This window comes from Pinus tabuliformis, chromosome J (assembly GCF_031772625.1).
Source record: "Pinus tabuliformis cultivar Carrire ecotype Pingquan chromosome J, CPIR1, whole genome shotgun sequence".
Lineage (NCBI taxonomy): Eukaryota > Viridiplantae > Streptophyta > Pinopsida > Pinales > Pinaceae > Pinus > Pinus tabuliformis.
In genome coordinates this window covers 526,494,113-526,515,184 of record NC_142295.1, presented here as the reverse complement: position 1 = coordinate 526,515,184, position 21,072 = coordinate 526,494,113, and the positions used below count along the sequence as shown (strand labels likewise).

Below are 21,072 nucleotides of genomic sequence, written 5' to 3'. Positions count from 1 at the left end.
CAGTCAAGAATGCTAATGAATGTGTGTTTGTTGTTGTTGATCACTTCCTTAGGATGGGAATTTTGACACTCTGTAAGAAGAGTGTCACAACAAAATCCACTCATAAGCTCTTCTTTGAGCATATTTTGGTTCATTTTAGGTTTCCAAAGACCATATTTCCTGATAGGGATAGTTGGTTCCTCAGTATTTTGTAGTTTAACCATTGTTCCATGATGGACATCAAGCTTGACCAAATCCATTGCATTCCATCCTGTTGCGGCCTCAGAATTCTGTTGCACCAACATGGGGGATAACCACCCGGTCTAGACCTTAAGACAACTCCTTTTCCATTCAAAATGGTGGCTTCAACTGGGGATAATGGGACTAGTTTCCCAGTGTAGGTTTTAAGATGAGAGTGGGTGGTTCATGAGTGATTGCAATAGAATAACGATAATCTAAATGAACTATTCTATCATGCAAATATCTAACTAACTTATTCTAATATAAACTCGGGTATTTCTGTGTGGTATGTGATGTACAAAGATGTCTTCTTAACATGTGATAATAAAGTTCAATCACACATAAACATAGATGGTAACGTACAAAGACAATTTCTTTGACTAAATAGTTAGTCAAAGAAATTTACAAAATATATTTCATATATGATGAGTTATATATGAAAATCAACAATTTCAGCTAGGCATCATACAATAGTGCAATTAATGCTTAACAGAAAGGATAAATCTCACATACCATTCATGAGAGTAAAGTGTTGTCACTAATTAAACAAAAACAGAATCAATCATACAAGATAATAGTACCATATGTGCGAAGTTCTACTCATTTGACTAATGACATGGATCAACTCCTTTCTTCAAATCAAATTATCTCCCAAGAACACAATAGTGCATCAAAAAAGGAAAGTAGTCTGATATATAAAAGAAACAATCGTGTTCCATAATTTCACCAAAACATTCACAAACTTACAAAAGTGCATTCTTTGAAAATGTTTTTGATAAAATTCTAGACCCTTCTCTAAATGCATGAGAAGGGTACAAATACTATTCTAACTAATGTGCAAAAATAGATTATACAAAAATTTGAGGAGGTTTCAAACAACCTTCCTCCTAATTAGTTAACTAACTCTAAAAATAAACAGTCGCTTGATGAGCAAAGGCTAAGATGATTATTTTCTGTCTACCAGCTTGTCCTTCAAATCACATATATCGGTAATTGGTATGAGTTGAGGAGGTGCCCCAAAATGTGTGGCACTAAAATAGAATGGAGGAAGGTTCTCTATAGAGGAGGATCTCTTCTGTCTATATTCGGTAATGATGGTGGATAAGTTATTAGATAGGATGGTGGCCCAATTCATGATGTTGGAATTAACACAGGCATCAATCAGAGGAATCCATTCTATGGAAAACTTAGCATTATTGAGTAACCCATTTAGTCTACATAACATAGCAGCTACATAGTTGTATGGGTTTGCCAAGGAGGCTATAGCATACATACTCGATTTGTCAAATTTGAATTTGTTCTCCAATACTCTTCAGCCCTGAATCAGCTTGAAGGGGTCTTGGCTCTTCTTTGTGAAATTGGCCACATATGTATTGTCATATATATCCTAAGGGTGAGGTATATGGTACATTTTCTTCCGGTCCTCTGCTCTGAATGACCCCATGAGTTCCATTCTTGAATTCCTGAATTTCCTATCTTCAATGGTGATGTTTTTGACCACCCACCTGATCATATCAGTGTATGGGAGGATTTTATCCCTCGCTCCAATCCTATGAAGGAAAGAACAAGCAACATCCTTGAATTGAATTCACGAAGGTCTTGTTGAGTCAGTTGTTTCTCTTGTGACAATAATCTTGGGACGCTCGTCCTCAAGCCTATTGTATATGACCTCCCAAGCTGTTGCTCCTTCATCTGCGCTGCAGACTATATCAGAGAATAAGGAGCCATCTCTGTAGACTCGGATTCAACAATGCTCCATTTTTTCTATTTTTCCATCACTTTCTGTTATGAAACCAACTCAAGAAAAGATAGAAAAGATAGATCAACGCCTTAGAATTCAGCCTCTTCGAGGGGGAAACCTCCTTTACATTACATAAATGAACAATTCTTGGATGATTCAAATGACAAAACCTCCTTTCTATATATAGGAGTCTAAGGAGTCACAATATAACCCAACCAACCTAACAATAATAATATAAAGCCACAAAAATAACAATAGAGGGATTCTATGCGGCACAGTAATAACAATATGGGGGCAATAGGGGCACAACAATATTAATAAGGGGTATAACTACAATAGTAATGGGGTAATCACTAGTATTATAGGGACCCAACACTTTCCTCAATGACATGTCTTTTGTAGCTTGCCTGAAATGGACAATAGATATCAACACAAATGGTGTTGGGAAATTAACACTGAAATCTTTCCTGAAATGACTTTGGATCGTGAGAAAGGTTTAAATGAGATACTCAACATTAACTACCCATAACTTGGAAAATCATTACCTCTCCTCGGGCCGCTAAACATTTATTAACCTGTCAATCCATTCATTTTTATATTAAAGCACAATTATTTCACACACTTACCGCTCTTATTCGCACATTGCAATCTTTAAATGGATGCAATATAGCGTTGCTTGCTCTATAAGGTGAAATGCAATTTCGATTGTCGCAATATCGCATTTCATAAAACGTTAATGGATGTCGTAGTGGCATAGCTTAATTACTTGCGATTTTTGTGAAGTGCGATTTGCGAAATAACAAGGTGCTTTTGATTGGGATATGGCAACGAGAGGTTTGATCGTGCATTGCAATTTTTTAAAGGTGTTTTATGATCATCACATGGAAAAGCATGATTTGCAATTTGCGATGAGGATCACATCCTTGGGTTGTTTTGCAAGATTTTTTCAAGGCAATTTCTTAGAGTTAGGTTTTATTATCCTAAGACTAAAAATTTAAAAAGGGTCCCCATTTATATCTCTAACCTTAGCTATTGTTATTCATAAATGGGGGGTTGTTTCATAGTACAACAATTGGTGATTCACTTGGGAGAACCAATTATCTCTGAGTAGTTTTCTGAAATTTCTAAAACTTTCAATGTAATTAGAGTTATAGGAATAATAATTACATGAATTATAAAGTAAACAACATTTCTCTAGAATCGTAATCACTTACTCAATCTATTTATTCAACTACTTTACTTTTGTAATGATAAAAATACAAATGTTTACATCTGCCAATAATAAGATTTAAAGTGATATAGCAGGTGTTTTCTAGAGATTAGTATTTGGTGTTTACTCATTTATCATAGATAGAGCCTCTACTGCCAGTAGGCGTTCATAGCCTCGATAGGGTTATCTTTTAACCGACAATGATTTATCGTCCCATCTAAAGAAATTTAAAATTTCAAAATGATATTCACTTGCTTTGAATCTCACTTGGATCTTGTCCCTTTTTCCTTTTATTTTATAATTTTTTTTCTTTTAGGTTTCTTAAAAGACATCGTCTAGGCTTGGTAGCCTAATAATGGCAATTCCATTCATTGGTTGTAACTAAATTGAACAAGCTGGCTCTTGGTGAGACCCCTTCTCTTTTCATCGATGAGATCATTGGCTATTACCTTGTTTTGATATGAAGTATTGGTAATATCAGTTTAATTATTTCCCTATGACCATGGTAAACAAGCTCGTAATGAGATTTTTTATCTTCTAAGTTTTTCATATTTTAGAATTACACTCTAAAAAAGGAAACTTTTATCAGATGGGGTGAATCATTGGCTCTTCTAAGAGTTTTGGATGATAATGATAGAGTTTTAAGATACTCATCTACAGAAAGTCCTTACTAGCACTAGTACAAAATAGCTAATTAATTACTAAAAAAACAACTAAAATTTGCATATAAACGACCATTTTTTAGTCGGTAACCAGTAGTAGCTAATTTACAATATCTTATAACGCGACCAGCTTTTAGTCATTAATTGGTTGTCAATTTTATCGTCTAGTAGAATATTTAGTCATTGATTTAGTCATTAATTGCCACAATTAATGACTAAATATACAACAAAATATATTACCATATGATCGCATGAGAAAACCAATTAATGACCAAAGAAATATAACCAAAATGTTTGTCGTGTTATAAGATACTGTAAATTATCTACTAATAGTCATATATATGCAAATTTTAGTCATTGTTTGAAACCAATTAATAACCAGAGAAATATGATTAAGTGTTGGTCGTGTTATAAGATACTGTAAATTAGCTACTAATAGTCGTATATATGAAAATTTTAGCCATCATTTGTAATCACAAATTTATCATTTTCAGTAGTCATTTATCTTTTCTTGGTAGTTTCATATTCATTATATAAATGACTAATTTAGTAGTTTATATTCATTTCATTTGATTTCAATAATAATCATTATAATTGACTAATTTAGTCGTATATTCATTTTATTTGTGTTCATCATTAATCAATATAACTTACTAATTTAGTAGAGTTAGATTGATTTTATGTATTCATTATTAATCAGCATAAATTAATTAGTATGATTTTCCGACTAAATTTAAAAAATGCCATACAATATGCATGCTCATCTAATATGAAAACGTAAAGTTGCATATGTTAATTACAATACTAAACAATATCAAGTGAAACTAGAAATAATTTCAACCACATAAATTATATTATATGAAACGTTAAAGTATTATATGAGTTTCCAACTTAGTATTGGTTGGACTACAATTTACACATGAAATTATGTTTTGTCACTTCAAAACATTATCATTGTGTTGCCAAGGCATTGCAAGTGAATTCACCAACTCTGAAGACTTGACCATCAGTTTCTATGTGTGTGTCTTATCTGGGGTATTGACTCTAAGGGTATCACTAAACCGAATCTCTTGTCTCTCTCTTTTTGGATTTGTCGCTCCAGTGTTATTGCTCTTGACCTCTTTCTTCAATTCGTGCTTCTTACCATCAATATTGAGTTCCTTTTCTGAAAACAAAAGAATATACAATGCAGAGTGTAAGATATTAAATACAATGAACACTAGAATATAAACTAAAGTAGACTATAAAGAGTTTATATGACATATACCTCAACCTCAGCAATGCCAAACCCATTTTGCCCCATACAAGCAAGAAACTCGAACGATTTTTCTTCAGTTGGGCGATAGTGGCCACTATAATATGGCTAGATGACCTGTATAAATAAAGCAAATAAAATGTCACCATATAAAATAACACCTTAGTAACTTAGTATTCAACCTTCAAGGAAATCTTAGGCACAATCATGCCAACTAAGTTACATGCTAAAAATCTCAAGTTGTAGATAACTTGTGAAAACAAATAATTTGAGGTGTGATGTTTAATTCTTGTCATTTTATTCACAACATTCCATTTTCTAATGCATGAACTTGGTCAAGTATATAAACAACATGTGCTCAAATAACAACATGAAAGTAAACTTTTTTTATAGTCATGAATTTTTTTAAACACAAAATAGCTATAAGGATTCCAATCAATATCGTGTAATACTAATTTCATCTTCAAGCTTTGGTTGTTGTTTAAATGGACATGATACAAAGTATTTTCTATTTCATAGTTAAAGGACAAAACAAAATCAAAAGAAACGTTCAAAATACAATCAAACAATAAACAGAGGATATCATGGAATGGAGATTGCAATTATAAGAAAATTGTTTACTTCTCCATCAATGTCTTGTCTGGCATTCCTAAAACATTTGCTTTCCCAAAAAACCATGAGGTGAAAGAGTCACAACATTAAAAACCATAGGAATCCCTACTAGAAACATTTCCAAAGTCGATGGCTCAAGTTCCTGAAGGATCTCTAACAACAAATGAATCATATCCAAGACATGATCTGCATTGTCTCCCCATTCTTTTTCCAATCACATTTCATGTAACCTACCCACAGTAAAGTCAAGTAACAATCAAACGAAGGAATTAACATTTGTTTTTATCTTTTATATCTATAAAATTTGAATTTGATTTATTTCAGGAACATATTAATTCATATTTAAAGTCTTCCTGACATATGAGAAGGTATCAATCAAGCACGACATCAAAAAAATCGACCTTAATGATGTCCTCAAACAATTTCTACAATATCAATATTTTTCTTGTTATGATATCTTGGGTAGAAAAAAGAACATATCTGCAAAAGAAAAATCCATATATTTCTTATGTTCAAACTCTGTATATGGTGTATTCTTAGACAACTTTTTAAGATGTTCCTCCACCTTTACCAAAGTGAACTATAGCTTGGTTAAACTCTATATCCTTTCATTCGACATCAATTTCTCCAAGATAAATGTCACGCATTATTCTTTCCCATTTCTCAACATGCCACATATGATAAATTGAAAGTCATATAAAACCAAGAGAAAACCCTTTTCTAACCAAAACAAACAAACAAACAGTGCCTCTAATAAAACTTCATTCTAATATCAGTATATGAAAAGAGAGTGGACCATTTTTGCTGCTTGACTTTGCCTATTTTTGTTATGAAAGTGTTTGAGCTTCAGAAACCAACAAATGTGAGGGAAGTTGTAAATGTGAAAAAAATTATGTTGACCTTTGTAGAATTCTTCAAAATGATGTGAATGATGCCATTTTCGAATGTGGTAAATCTCATAATAAGAAATGGCCACATTGGATGCAGAGTTTAAATATAAAAACTTGTGGACATGGCATCTATTCTAATAAATTGCATTGCAATGACTACCATGGGCCTCGACATGTTACAGGTCCTGAGTATGTTAGTATTGATGATGAAAGAGAGATGACAACGATAAGTATGGGTGGTCCTAGTTTGTATAGTGGATATCTTCAAACCAAGATCGTCATCTTAATGAACCTAGGTTCTGACATGGTAAACCTGGATCTGGTCCTCACCTAGTTTCATTCCATCATACTTTTTCAAGACTCAAGAGGACATAATGGTCCTTCAACTTATAATAGGGTTTCTTTTGAGGTTATAGATAAAGCTTATCCAAATAAAATGGATTTTTGGGCTCCAAGAGATATGGATCATTTAAATGATAACAATCATATGTTTTTTTCCCAAGATTCAAATGTAGGGATACATTTTGCAGATTTTACCTGTCCACCAGTGTTTTGTCTAGCATTCCTAAAACATTTTCTTGCCCAAAATAACCATGAAGTGAAATAATCACAACATTAAAAACCATAGGAATCCCTACTAGAAACATTTCCAAAGTCTATGGCTCAAATGCCTCAACTCCTCTTGTATTGGCAAACCATATAATGTAAAAAGTGAACTGCCATAAGCTATTTTGTCTAGAAAATCCTTCATAGTTGAATTTGGAGGTAGTTCTTGCACAGTCATCTATTTAACAACAATAAGCAATCCTTTATTCATGAAATTCATATGATGGTAGAAATTTCAAAAATAATACATAAAAATTTGTGTAAAATATTAGAAAATTAATTTCAAAACAAGAAAATTACAAAGCAACTACATCATAATACGGTGTTTTTAAGAATAGAATACTCACTTTATCATCTTCCAACATAATTACAAGGAGACTATCATTTTTTCCACATGGTGGGCTCTAGAATTTATCCATATGTGGGCAACAATATTTATGGGAAGTGACAATAACACCCATAAATCCATTTGGATGCATTGGATTCTAGGTGAGGAAATCATAGCATGGTAGTATTTTCATATTTACAAAACAACCAACACGTTGAGCATTGACAAGCATATTAATAACAAGAAAAAGTGTCTTATGACCAATGGCTATATAAACATTACTAAATCCCATGATTCTAAAGCTTTAAGAAGTCAAGCCATCATCTTATGAAAAAAATATTATTACATATTTCACAAATGGTTGTCTCAAGATAAATGAGCAAATATTGTTGTAAGTATAGTGTACACCACCCTTTCCATGACATTAGAGGCAATTCAATAAGCTTTAACTACATGTTCACCTGTAATAAGAGGAAAAACTTAAGGAATGCCCCAGCTTACACAAATGGCCATTTTGGACTCCCACACAACAAAGTAAGTGGGAAGCATGGGGTTATGGTTGAGGCATGAGTGTCACTAGTTAAAAAAACACACTAACAACAATAATAATACCTTTCATTGGCATGGACACATTAAATTTTTCCCTGGTTGGCTCTACCTTCAACATGAACAAATATGTTCACTTCATGGCACAAAAAATATGAACAAATTCTAAAACACACCTTGCCGACCATGCCTAAATTCATATGTCTACAAATGAGGTTGGATAGAACCATAATTATCATCCATCAAGAAAACAATATGTCAAAAAAGTAGCAGCCAAAGTTTAGGGATGTTGATGGAAACAATACAGGCTAATGGAATGAAGAGGAAGAATATCCAGATACTAGAGCAGAAGGAAAAGAGTTGGATCAAATATCTATTGCCAAGAGGGATGGCACATCCAAAATGTATCCTCAAGAAACCCAAATCAGTGGAGATGTGGAAAATTTGAATGGATGAGGATGAATCCAAAAAATGATAGATCTAAGAAAAAATACTCTTTCTCAATAGACTCAAAGGGCAATCCACTGGACGGTTTTGGGGGGGGGGGGGTGTGCTTGATCCTGGGGGGGAAATAGAAACAGTTGTGGGTGGGGTCTAGGGAGGCATCAAATAATTGATCAACTGGTCATCATAGGATATTATTCTCTTATTATGAGATACATGCCAAATTTATCCAATCCAGTGGTTCTTAATCATGCAAGAATAATCTCAAGAATCAAACGATAGGAAAAAAGGTTTGATTTCATTGATTTCTACCATGTGCTAAGAGGACTAAACTAGAAGGTAGATCACTCAACAAATGCAGCATCTTTCCTACAAGCCAGAAAACTAGTTACAAATGGAAGGAACATCACTCCTCATTATCCCTATACCATGAGCTCTAATTATGATTTATTCAAAATTTAATGTGAAAGATAGAAAATCAATATCACAGTTCATATGTCAAGACAAGAAGAGGCCTGCAAGCTTGTGGCAAGGATGAGCATCAATATTCTTGTATACAAAATGGTGTGACCATAAAATATTGGAGAAGATTGTTTTTAACATGCCAGTTAGCTCCATAACGGCAAATGTAGATGGAATTGACCTATTGAATGGGTTTTTGTATTGTCATTTCTAAATATTCTGCAACTCTTCCTGCTGGACAGTATATGGAAGGAAGTATGTCAGATCCTTATCCTTCCTTCTCTAGGGATTGGTGTCAAACATCAAGAAAGTATATTCACAGGGAAATGACCACTCTGTATTTTAATGGATGGAAGATAAATCATAAGAAAGAAGGCAACTCATCAAGATCCACTCCTCCAACTTCAGAATGACAATCCAATTGATCTTACAAGAGGAGACTCAGTGCTCGGTACACCGAGATGTTAGAAATAGTAAACTTACAAAAAAATCAAAATGCTCAGCTATAGATAGATTGTGCAAGGACTCAGTGTTCCATTCAACCATGAATAAATATCTGCTATGGGATTTTTATGACAAAATCTTTCGCCTTAGTGCAAATCATTTCACTGTTGAATTTCCATGACCTTGGGTCTAGGTTAGAGTCTTAAAATCACTGACACTGCCAAACCGATAATCTGAACCATAAACTACTTTGCACAGTAGAAATATAAAGCAGTAAATCACATATGCATGGATAATAGACAACTTTTTAATTTTTCAACCCAACTTTGTTATATTAACAACTTATAATACAACAGTCTATGGCTCCCGTACCTGGGATAATGGCCCTCAGACATCCACTGTTACAGGACAAGATACTCTGACCATCTGGCTGTCGCATTCTCCCTCAGCTCCTCTCAGTCATACCTTGTACCTTCCCAGTCCTTCGACTCCTGATCTGCAGCTCCTACCTCTCTCAATGCTCCAAGTCCATCTGGCCACTGAACCTTGACTATTCAATCTTCTCTCTAGTTTTTCCTTTGTTCATCATGGCCACAACACATTGAGATTTTTGTCAAGTTGTTCACAACTCCACTTGTCAACAACTCTTAACTGCCCATTGTTGCTCCTTAGCTACTCAAGGACTTCAACCCACTATGGTCTTCCTATGTTGCACCGCTGAAGACAAACATAGGGCACAGAGGCCTACCACCTATCACTGCAAGATTTCCATCTCCCATAACGAACACAGGCTAGGAGAATTACCCATCATCTGTTGTAGAAGTCCTTCTCCACACACAAGTCTCGGGCTCCACAACTGATCCTCTGGTTCATCAACCCTTGAGCTCTACAACTACCTTTGTCCATCAAGGTGTTGCTCACCGAGCTCTAACTTGGACACTATCACACTATGCTCTGGCAAACCATAAGTGTCCAATCTCATCCACACTTGGTCTTCTCTCATGCTGCCCTGCAATAGTCCACGACAGACCAAGTCCATGTTGTAGCATCTGCTCCTAGTTAGGGCATCCCCACACCTCGGAGACTCTTGCACATGGCTGCCCACAGACTCCACCAATATTCCATGTGTCCTCACCTAGGAAACCATCAATCTTTTGTACATGATTCAATCTGCAACATTCCTTGTTGTTATCCTCTGGCCTCTTGATCTAATGTGACTATTGTCACCTTGGCTACTTGGCAGGCCTTCCAACAGTCCATGTGGGATCCACCAAACAACTCCTAAGGGTTGCTACAATCGACACATCAAACAGATCCTTGCAAGAGTCAACCCTTGACCCAATACAACTCTAAGCACGTTGTTGTTCACCATGCTACACTATCTCTGTGGGATATTTTACTAAGGCATATGATCAACATATTTTCCCCCTCTCCTTGACTCCCACAATTGCCTTACCCTTATCCAAATCTGGTCAACCCTTTGACCGAAAAACCTCCTCAAAACAATGTTGTCCCTTGTCTGCACTTGTTGTCCACTGCAATTCTAGTTAGGGCATACCATGCAGCTGTTAATCCTCCACACAGTTAGCAAGATAAGCCCTCAAGGGTTGCAACTTGCCTTGGAGAGGCACCTCCCATGCCTTGCTATCCCTTCTAGGTTTTTTTCTCCTTAATGATGCCCTAAAGACACCTCCAGCTACTTTCTAATGCCTGCGGCCTAGCACAACAACTTGTTGTAGCAGCGGCCTTCTCCAAAACAGCCTTCAATCAACAACGTTAGCTTCTGCCAACATTGCGGCCTTCCTGCCCGGCAAAATCGACCCTTGAACAACCCTTAGGACACACTCAAGATAACCATAAGACAAACTTAATGTCACCTACAATAAATGGTCCCTGCACAGAACTCCACGCTGCTCCTTAGGCTCCTCTACGCTATCCTTTCGGGCCCTTTCTAGCTACGGCTCAGCCTCCTCCAATTTCAGAGCTCTGCTTGAGATGTATTTTCCGCAATGGATGCTCCAAATGAGACCTCACATATCCTATATATAGCCTTTCAAGGCCTCCACGAAAACAACTTGAACAGACATGTCTAATCGTGATTTACTTCAAGTCGTCCTACCTGAAAAATCCATAATTACCATGTCAACTTCAAAATTCATTTTCTGCCAAATGACAACTCGTATTCTGACAATTTTCGATGTGTTGTAATCATATTTCCGAGCACTATCATCCTCATCCATCACATGTCGTGAAATCATCATGGTTTTGTCCCAAAACATGATGGGTGAAAAAATTCCCAAGCTTGGTCCTCAAGCCCACAAGACCATTTGTGGCACTTTGACCTCCAACCCTCGAATGTTAGGGCTTGGAGTACCTCCCAAGCTACAAAAAAATTAACATTCACAAGGGGCTAAGAAAATGTAACATGGGAATATTACCACTATCACATAAGTAACCAATTCCTCTTTTTAGTGAAATATAAATCCAACACAAGGGAGGATTCCCTTGTAGCCTCAAGGAATCCTTAGGAAAGACAAAATCAAGTCTAGGGCCTTCTATACTAACTACTTATTACTACAACTTAAACCTAACTTTCAAGGTAAGAAATGAAATGGTTTGTGAGGGGATTTTGCAGATTTTAGCATATAAACCTTCTAAGACCATTTTGGGATGTTTATCAAGTTAACATAAGTCAAAGAGTAAACCACAAAAACTACAAATGAAGAAAAAGTTATGGTTGTTGCAAAAATTGCAATTAAGATAGTATATTTCAGAACACAAGTTATTACAACAGCAAATAAATTAGCCCTTGAACTTGAATCCCAATGAAAACTAGGGCTGGAAAGAAAAATTACATTATATTTTAATTAACATACAAATTCTAAAATTAAAAGGGCATATAAAAGCCCTAAAATGCAAACTATGCAGCCCTACGAAGGTTATAAAATAAATAAACAATACAATATATGATGAAAGAGTCTATTTTCAACCATACAAATGCTCAAGTATGAGAGTAGTATTAAACAATTTAGAGAATATTATGGGTCAATTATTGGATATGTTCTAACTTCTTTTCAACTCAAAGAAAGTTAGCACAAATTACGTAGATGAAGAGATATATATCTAACTTGTGTTTCGATATTGTGGTCTACCTTGTACAGGATGAATTGTTATGGGCAGCAGCATGGCTTCATGAAGAAACAGAAGACCAATACTACTTGAACTAGATGATTGATGATGCAGGTCCACTTTCTGGGAAAACATACGATAGGAATGAATTTAGTTGGAATAATAAATGTGCAGGGGTCCAGGTGCTTGCATCTAAAGTCATAGTGCAATATCAATAAATAAACCAATTTTCTAATGATTGTTTATCTAGTTATAAGTAGTGTTTTCCATCAGCTTACATTGCAAGCTTCATACCAATGGCTAGATTGGGCTGCTCATCAACTCAATCAGTTTGGATTGAAATTGAATGGACAATTAGAATTGTCTATGGTCTTTGTCATCATCTTCATCATGAGAGAAACCAACATCTTCATCATGGGCTTTCTAAATTTTAGAAATGGACTTGTCGAGAAACAATTAGAAGATTTTCAAGGAAGTTTTGGAAATATTTGCTTAGCAACAATGACTACCTGAATTTGGAGTGTTGAAAATGGCAACAAGAAATGCTAAAAATAGAAGTGCTAAAAATATCACTGCTATAAATAGCAGTTTGGGTACCAGTGTTGGATTGGGCAATAGGGAATGAAAAATGGAAGTGCTAAAAATAGCATTCTATTTTTAGTAGTTCAGTATGGATTCCTATTTTAGTCAGTCCCTGGACTAGAAATAGAAAGCAAAATTTGAATTTGAACTTAACACTTGTTTGAAAATAAATTAATTAATTCTCCATGAGTTAATTAGTTGTGAAAAATCAAACATGAAGTCTCTGTGAGGACATGCAATAGTTTATTTATTAATTGAGGAATTTATCCATCAGTTAAAGAGATAAGGATGAGTTCTAATTTGAGTAGTAATTAGTTGGCTCAGTTAACTGAGTCAAGTCCAGTTATAATTGATTTAAACAGTTTGTTTAAATTAAGTAAGTTCAGTTAGTTAATGCATGCTTGCATATAACTGTTGCACTTCAGATAACTGAAGATTCTCTCATGAATAACTCATGCATGTCAGTTCAGACAGAGACCCAATTGAGATCAAAGAAGGGATAGTGTACTATCAGTTGGATGAATATTTTTCCTATAAAGGAAGCTCATCCATGATGAGGATTTATCTCCTTCAGGACTGCGTAGTTGGATCAGAGGTTAGTGAGTGTGTGAAGAGGCCAATTCACACAAGTGGCTGCATTGGACCCCAATGAAAATTGCGCAAAGAAATAGGAGGCTTGGAGGGTAGACCAAAGGTTGGATAGATGACTGTGACTGTCTATGAGCAGTAGAGGTATTCCAGAGAGAGCAAGATAGCTTTTGAGCTGATTCTTTTTGTAATACTGGTTATATTTCCACTTGTATGATAATATAGAGATGAGGTTTTACGTTGGTGCTTTCCCCTGGATATTTCTTCTGTGTTATGTGTGATTGATTCCTTCTTATCAGTTATATGTGTTCAATTCATGTTGCTCATGTTTAATTAAGCTTTCGCTAAATTGGTTGTAGAAGTAGATAAAGTATTTTGCTTTAGTATATTGCATTATCAGGTGATCTACAGGTGGGAATTTCTACATGGTATTAGAGCTAGCTGATTTGTAGAAAAATTCTACATGGTATCAAAGCTAGTTGAATTGTAGGAAAATTCTACATGGAGAAATTGTTATCAATTAATGAGGCATCAACATTGAAGTTCATTCCACCTTTTCAAAAATAGCAGAATAGCTATTAATATTGGTACATCTTCATGGAACTAACAAATTCATGGAAGTTTTGAGATATTTCAATTACTTAACAATGAAGAGGAAAGGAATATCCATGTTCTGAAATCCCAACCAATGAAAATTTCCTTATTTTGTAGAGTTCTTAGTGATCAACAATGTGGGGTCAGTTTCAAACCTGTGACTTTGTCATGGCCCACTCAAAATTGGTTGAGATAGGAGGCCCAAGAGTATATTTATTCACATCACAAGGTTTAATATATTGTCAAATACTTCACATTATTTAATGAGAATAGGTAGAATGTTTTTTCATTTTTATTTTTTATAATCGTGATAAAAATGGTAATACTCCTTTCATTTATTTTATTTCTAAAAAGAATCAAAATATATGCTTGGAAATGGAGTTTTTGAAGCCCTTGTCAAGGGAAACATAAGAGCTTGAGTCATGGCATGAATCTCTGCAGTCTTGAACAATGTGCTCGACATGATAAAGGTTGAGATGGACCCTATAACATGGATGTTGGTAAACCTTGGGAATCTTACATGCTAAGGTGCTTTCATGGGGATGGTAAGACATATTAGGCACACATACAATGTGGCAAGTCAAGACGAGGGCTTGGGTGCACACACCATGTAACAAACTGAAAAAAGGGTCATGGATGCACATATCATGTGGTGTATCAATTTCAGTTTTAAGCCAATACATTGTGTGACAGACCTATATAAGGCTCATCAACACAAATTGTGTGGTAGGAAAAGGAATGACCATAATTGAGTAACCAACATGTTCTTAGACAAATGGTCAGAACAACTATGGACTAGCTGGATGAGTGCACTTGATACATGATGAAGCAATCGATATATGTAATGAGAAAGGGGAGAATATTAGGTGTATGAAGTTCCAAGGGGGTCATATGGAGGTTGATTAGACAAGTTATGCCTATTATCTGGTTGTTGTGCAGAGCACATGATGTTGGTGGATGGTAGAATGACTTATATGACAAACCAGGTGGTATTGCAATGAAGCAAGTGACACATAGTTTGACATCAATTTGAAATGATATGCATGTGTCGACATGATGTGTGTGGGAGGATGCACAGGACAACTCACTAAGTTGTGGACATGATGTGTGTTTCCTTTGAAATCAAAACCTCTTGGCAAAAAACTACTCATGGGAAGACAAGTTAGCGTGATTGGTTGAAAAAAATGAGATATGACCCATATTAAGCAAGAAGGAACCTGAAACTTCATGGGAGATAGTTCTAGTCCAACGATTCTCATAGGAAGTGTTCAAATCATTGAAAACATTGGAGGATGTTTTGCATAAGGATGAGGCTGAATAATCTTGGAAAAATGAGGATGTGCCATGGGTTTTCTTCATAGACGAAACGACTTGAAATGGACTGTTAAAAATTTAGAACAATGGATTAGTATTTGGTGTCACAAATGCCTCTCTCATAGAGGTAGGTTGGTTTTGGTCAATAACATTCTAGAAACTATCCTTATTTTTTAACAATATTTCCTCAATCCCAAAGAGTGGTATAAAAATATCAAAAATTGTTGTAACAATTTCCTCTAGAAAGGGTGCTTAAACTTTAAGAGGTATCATTAGGATGGCTAGGAAAAGATAACAAAACCTAAGGCTAGGGGAGATTGGGGATTGAAGGATATTTTACCTTTGGGTGTTCATTAATGGCTAAATCTATTCATTTCCTCTAAAATACTTTGGAAAAAATTCTTGTGCAAAATTATATTTCTCTTGGTTCAATTATTGACTGGATCCACTAGGAGCTAAAATGATTTTAGGGAGGTTCTAATCATTGGAAATATTTTTCATTAGTGTTCCCTCTTGCGAAGAAATTTCTAGCCTAGAGGGTTGGGAATGGTTCAAAATTAGCTTGGGAAAAGATACTATTATGTGTTATAGTCAATACATACTTTTGTTAGATAACTTGATTTGTCACCTACATGAATCCAATTATTTCATGTTAAATCAAATCAACAAACTAAATTCTACAAGTTGATAGTCACAAGGGTGGCTCTTTGCTAAATATCAGGCCTAATTGGGGATTCTTTGCATACATGTATATGTGAGTTAGAAATGGATCAATTTATATTAACACAAGACTACGATTCTTTAATCTAGAGTTTGAATGAAGTTGGAGGGGTTTTCACAATAGAGTTAGGATATAAATAATCTTTAAATTTAGAAGTAAATTCTAAGTGGTGTTGGTCCAATCTTTAGAAGACAATTGCACCAGCTAAAACAAAAATATTGATGTGGCATACTCTTATGGGTAAAATCCTTACTTGCAGTCAATTTCTTAAAGTGGAAATAAGGCCTGGAATATGTCTCCTTTGTAGATCTAGAGAGGAAACCAGTAAGAACTTATTTCTCCATTGTTTTTACTCCATTCAAGTCTTAGTAAAATATGTGCTACAAAACATTTTTCTATTGGTTGTCTATAGCTAATATCCCTATTTCTATTATAAATAATCTTAGGCAAAAAATGTTCAGCTTCCTATGGAGGAATGGTAAAATAGTAAGAAATGTATTCACCTAGCCTATTGGGACTCCCTGTCTAAACTAAAAGTCTTGGAGGGGTGGGCTTTAAAAATCTACATTGGTTTGGTAAAGCTTTGGCCCTAAAAATTATTTGGAGAGGCATGTTTGGTGTGGGACTTTGGGGAAAATTTTTGAAGGAAAAGCATCTAAAAAGAATGTTGGTGATGGAAGTTCTTAGAGGAGAAGCAAAGAAACTTGTCAAGAGGGGATCCATTGTTTGGAAGGCCCTTATTGACTCTCTCCCATTCCTTTTTAATTGGCTTTCCTGGAAAGTTGGGGATGGTAAGAAAGTGAGCTTAGGAAAGGACCCTTTTATAGGTGGTTCTTGTGTCTTCAAATTATCTTCTGATTTGATCCAATGCCTAAATGAAAAATGCCTCTTCTCCCTCCATAATGCTAAAGAATGGTCTTTTATCTATCTTCTAAGAACTATTGGTTGAGTTATGCTAAGTTGGGACTGGATGGTTCTTTGGCAGAGGAGTGGAAATCTTTCATTAAGGAGCTAAATTATCAATGGGGTCTATTTAAGTAACTCCAAGGACTTCCAAGTCTGGAGTTATATTCCTCCTTAGGTAAGGAAATGGTTGGTCTTGCTTAATATGATGCAATAGCCCATTCTGCAATGGTCCAAGATTCGAGTTGGTGGAACAAATTTATTTGGAAATGGATATTCCCAACAACCTAAAATGATTCACCTTTCTTGTTCTTCAAGACAAAGTTCTAACCTAGGAGAACCTACAAAAAAGATGCCTCACTAGACCAAACTATTGTTTCCTCTGAAAATAGTTCGATGAATTTGTTGATCATATTTTTATTTGTTGTCCTACTACTAAGAAAATTTGGCATGCAGTTCTTCTAGTTTTGGGCATTAGGGAGAATCTGGATCAGATCTCCTTTGAGGTCCTTCTTTTTCATTAGGGGGAGAAGTATAAAACATTTTTCACTCTGCCTATTTCTGTTGCCTAGGGTATCTGGTTGCTCAAGAACATGGTAATCTTCCAAAATGTGAGTATTTTCATTCTTCTTCAATCTTCTAAGATTGTTTCTCTCTACAGGGAATATTTCTCTCTTCAAACTAGAAAATTCCGAGAAGGATCGAATTTCCTGGCATCTCACATGAACCCCCCGATTGGGCTCTTCGCATGGAGATTCTCAAGGAAACATCCATGGAGGGGGGGGGGGCGCTAGGATTATTCTGTTAAGGAACATTTTTATCCATTTCATAATTTTCCTAGGATATGCATCCAATACCAAAGTTTAACTTATAGTAAATCAACCTCCCTATTTTATTTTTTTTGTAACTTGCATCACCCTAAACCCTCAAAGGATTACAAAAGCAACATAGTCCTCATAGTCCACACACAAAATTGTCTTGCTGGGGCACTTTAAAGGGTGGAGACATTCAACAAAGAATCCATCACATAATTAATCTACTTCTTGTTAAGATTTTGGAAAAGGAAAGCCCCTGGAAGATATCAGCAGGTTCAACAATTTTGTTTGTTATCATTTTTCATCCTCAAGATAACTTATGGATGGAATTTCTAGATAGGTTTCAGTTGGTGCCCCTAGCACCTGCAGGTCTTGTGTTCCCCTTGGAAATTCCATCAAAGAGTAGTTCTAGAAGGGTATGGATAAAATGACTTCTTGGAGGGACACAAGATATCCAAAGTCGTGGGGATTTGGATCCAATCTCACATTTGAAAGCTTTAGAGTCTACATACCTATCTTTTCCCATTAAAAATTGGATTTTAACAACTTTGTCTAGATGGACATGGAATACCTCAAGGCTTGGGTCCTTAGATCCAATCATGCATTGGAAGGATTTAGAGAATACAAACCTATCTCTTCCTTTTAAAATTAGATTTATTTTGTCAGGAAAGTTGAAAAAAGAAAGAAGATAAATTTGTGGTGCTACAATTGCTGGAAGCACTAGTTCTTTTTAAATAAAAAGTCAGAAAAATTGCCCTAGATTGTTATAGTGGTATAAGAGCAGAAGTCCTGCCATCCTGAATGGTATGTGAAAATGGAACTACTGCAAGAATTTTTTTGGGAAAAGTATGCAGAGTTTTGGGAATAGCAAGCAGTGTCTTGGAAGAGGCTAGAAGAGCAACAAGCAAAAAGGATCTGAAGATTAGAAGAATTCAACAAAAATTCCACAACTGAAGCAAAGGAAAAGGCATGGTCATGGCTATACAAGAAGCAGACAAGTGGCCATAAGGACCAAGGATGTCATAAGTTGGGTGACCAAGGTTCCTGTAGCCCATACAAGGATTCTAATTTTTGCAATAAAATGGTTCAAATGTCTTTACCCACATAAGATGTGAACTCTTTTAAAGATGGTGAAAGTTTGTTTGAAAATTCAACAAAGACTATTTATTTTGAAACAAATCCTTAGCTTGTAAGAGAAATTGTAAAGCATAACAAGCTAACGATCCAAGTGTCAGAAAACCCAACAAAAGTAGTAGAAACATAACAACAAAATGCAGAATTTTTGGGTGCAATCCTGGTTGAAAAGACCCATGTGCCAGAAAGAAAACAATTAACTCCCACTAAAGAAAAATGTACAAAGTTGCATCAACCAAAATTAGGATTTCCCAAGAAATAGAATATGGAAACTGATGTGAATCATGTAAATGGTATTGGCTCAGATTTTGAACAAGAGATTCATGTGGTAAAGAATGCCCCTGATGTCATTAAGCTAAACCAAAATCTGTAGATAAAGCAAAACCTCCATAGTGGAAATAATGAGGAAGGTCTAAATAAGACTTTGGTCAAGCGTGTCTCAAAACTTGAGAAGAAGAAATTAGCAGCAACATCATTGTCCAATGAAACCTTTACTAGTCTACAATGAAGGAAACAACACTATTTTGTGAAGGATGCCTTAGTGTTTTTTAGCAAAGGTTGGTGTGGGCTTTGTAAATCTGACCTGTTTGTTTATAAATTACATTGTTGTTTTGAACACTGCAGAAATTCAATGTATGTTGAAAGAAAATTTACAGTGGATGAGGGTGATCATTTGAAGTATGAACCAACCAACGGATCTCCTTCAGTTTTCCAAAGAGACTGTACCTTGAATAATTGTAGTCCACTCTTAAAATATTCAAATTGAAAGCAAAGGGACCTATATCTAGAATTACTATTATTACCAGCTGAAAGGGTAGATGACCCTATTTCTAGTGAAGGGGACATCTCAATTGAATTTTTAGCTTTATATGGAAGTGTTTCTAATTGTCTTCACAACCTTGGAGGTGTTATTTGGAATGATATGCAACAGAGTAGAGGAAGCCTTAATGCATATGCACCCTAGACATTGTCTTCTATTCCCATTCCAATTGAAGCTCCTCTCCACATGCATAGAAAAGACCCTAAGAAATTGTTGTATGTATGTGGATAATATGGAATCAATCAATTTCAAGAGGAGAATAACAAAAATCTTAGTTTGCAGAAGGAACCCCAAAAGCCCACTTTTGAATCAATACTCATGGCCTCTGAAATGTTCCATGGTGTATATCCCTTCAAGAATTTCATTATCATAAAGGCAAACTTTTATGAGGACTTTCAAGACAAGCCTCTTCCATTAGGTGATCTACCTAAAACACATATGCAACTAGAATCACTTTTAAGACCCACACTTATCTGACTCGACAGGCCAATTATTTTTAAAGATAATCCTTTCCAGAGTTTGACATGTGTTTCTAATCTTGAATGCTTTCTTGAAGTACTTTCAGGTAATGAATATAGTGGGGGACTGTAGCAAGAGGAGCCTATGAAAGAAGTGCAATTTTCAGGGGCAATAGCACCCTTGTTAAGAGTGAAAAGAGAAAGGATACGATTTCATTGTTCTGGCTGATGACACTTGTGAAGAGAATAAGGTCAGAAGGAACAAAGTTGTTAGATAATATCTTAAAATAATATTAGGGGATGCAGTGTAGGCTCATGAACGCTAATATGTTAGGCATGGGAAGCATGTGTATATTCTGCCTATGTATGAACCTGTTATTCTTATGTTACATACAGAGAGTCCATCTAGTAACCTTGAACAAAGACTAGTTGTTGTTTCTTCTGTTAGAGACCCAGAATATCTGTTGGCGAGAAAAATTAATAGTGTCCTTACAACTTTACCTGATATGCCTAATATGGATCCTTGGGAGGCAACTGGTAATAATCACAAGTTAGATGATTGTTTAAAGAAAGACGATGAGAAGATGGGACAAAG

At 35.4% G+C, this 21,072-nt stretch overlaps 1 pseudogene; it reads left to right on the top strand.

The window, feature by feature from the left end:
- The window catches only part of LOC149228058 (bifunctional riboflavin biosynthesis protein RIBA 1, chloroplastic-like), an 80,317-nt pseudogene that overhangs the window by 58,080 nt on the left and 1,165 nt on the right, over positions 1–21,072 (top strand).